Consider the following 2,450-nt stretch of genomic DNA (forward strand, 5'->3'; position numbering starts at 1 on the left):
CGCAAACTTTGCTTGGGCATAGAGATGCAATCTATTCCACTAAACACTCACAATCTCCTTTAGAAAAACAATACTTCCAGACATTCTATGTTACTCTAATGACACTGTATTTGGCTTCCAATCTTAATTCTGCTGCGATCATCATCTAAGTTCGTACAGAAATTGCTGCAGGCTTAATGGAGCTCGATTAGACCAATTAAAGCACGAGAGGCATTGGACTTTGAATATCAATGTGAATATCACTGTTTGGAAGATCATTACCTTTATTAGAGACAGTCGAAATGTGATTGAGTCAGAATCGAACAGCATGTAGATTATTCAGTACAGAATAAACGACTATTTAGGTGTCAAAAGAAAAACATAAGCCAAAATATATTGGCTGGAAATAGACAATTTTTAAGCTTTGCTGCAAAAGTACTCATTCACTTTCCTGACAGGTGTTCTTATTAGCATGTGTCGGCATAGCCCTTTGTTGCCCCAGTGATTATTAATGGCGAAAACGTGGAATTTGCCCTTTTGGGAACTACATTTAAGAAGGTGGAAATTTCCCCCTGACATGAGATTAGCAAATAAGTTCTTCAAATTGGAATCGCAAAAAGTCAATTCTATTTCATTTCATAGATATTCTTTCATTCAATAAATCATATGAGAAAAAGTGACTACAGCATCTTTTTTGTACAAGTGGTGGGGAGAGATATATTCCAATGTTATGTCCCAAAGCCTAGCTATCCAGAACAACATATGAATATAAATTTTGAAGACCAGCATATTTCCCAAATCTTTATGCATATTTGAAAATAGCTATTTGTAGAATCAACTAGCCTAATATAATTTATGTCCATAATTTGAAACGTTGACTGAATGCAATCGCATAAATTAGGAACAAATGTTGTATTCTTTCAAAGCCCAATCAGAGAGAAGCCGAATCTCCAGGTGAATATGATGCCTACATCAATAGGTAAGGGTGGCCCGAATAGGCAGGCGGCTACGTGGCTGAGGTCGTTGTTATCTCTCCGGTACCACTGGATTGGTTGCTCTGAGTGAGGACGCGGTCAAGCTGGAATTGGGCTCGCATGAGTTGCTGTCCCTACGAACAACCCCGCGTCCACTTGTACCCAAGTTGTAGTGGTTTTGTGCGCACCACAAAACTATACCTAACTGTTAAGGATCACCAATACTTGAAAAATTATAATTAATGGCCAAGTGGCACTATAAATTTTTACCAATGGAATATGCAAAAGCTCAGCCGTTGTGCTAGCAAAAATAATTTCAATAAAATGCTTCGAACCAAGCCAACGAATGATTGACTGCACAAGTTATATGAATTAGATGGATTAGGTTGCATATCTTCTGAAAAAAAGCCCAGTTTTGGTAGCAAAGCCTGAAATCAAAACAAAAGACAATTTTCTTATGAAGAATTTTGGAGTTCTGACATGTGGTTATTAAATGTGAACAGTGGCCGCCGAATCGAAAGTGACATCCTCTTAAATTAGTCCCTGATTTCGAAAAGCTTAGGTGTTCAAGTTTCTAATGTTACCGGAAAAAGTACCATACAAAAATAATTCTACTCGATAAGTTTGAGTTATAGTAGATGGGATTTCCCAGCTAAAATGATGGGAGAAGCATTTCACGTGTAGGTGCGAAACTTGGTGTATTCAAAATCGGTTTTAAACAGAGTTAGTAAACGTTTATAATCATGGCTCAAACAGGATAATTAGCCCCCCTCCTTCAGATTTAAACTAATACGAAACATTGGGCTTTTTGAATGAAGAAGTTTTTGCAAATTCTATTTTGAGGTATTTGCAAACAGATCAAATAATCTGATCAAACCTACCTTGAGAACGTCTCTAACAAGGACAGTTTGGCATTTCTTGCATAGTAATACTACTGAACCGGAATAATTTGAATCCGAGGGGTAAGTGAAGGAATCATTGTGAATAAAACGGCTTGTACTTGGTATAAAACCTCGTTGAGATGGTAATATTTTAACGGCCACGGACTTTGGATGCTGCCTAAGTTAGGTTAGGGTCATTAAAAATGTCAAGTTGCATAGATGAGATCATATCTGAAAAAGGGAACAGTGAAGAATTACCAACTAATCCATCCGAGTTTAGGGTGAAAATAGCACGTTTACTGGTGCTGACTTCAATCTGCAAAAAAGAAAAAAAGCGAACGTTGTAGAATCTGGAAACAAAGTTGCCGGAATAGCTTGAAGTGGTCGGTCAGACTAAAACAAGTCACAGCATCACAGTGCAAACCCATTCAGCATATTTGATAGCAATTCACCACAGCATGGGAAAATACATAAAAGCGCGGGCTCATGTCTGAAGTCGAATATATTCACTTAGACACTGGTGTAACCGCGACACTATTTAACGTTTTTCAGTTGCCACGATTCTTGTTAAGGCCGAGGATGCTCCACTAGACAGGAACTTAGTGTTGGAATACTA

Source organism: Echinococcus granulosus, assembly GCF_000524195.1.
Source record: "Echinococcus granulosus chromosome Unknown EG_S00002, whole genome shotgun sequence".
NCBI lineage: Eukaryota > Metazoa > Platyhelminthes > Cestoda > Cyclophyllidea > Taeniidae > Echinococcus > Echinococcus granulosus.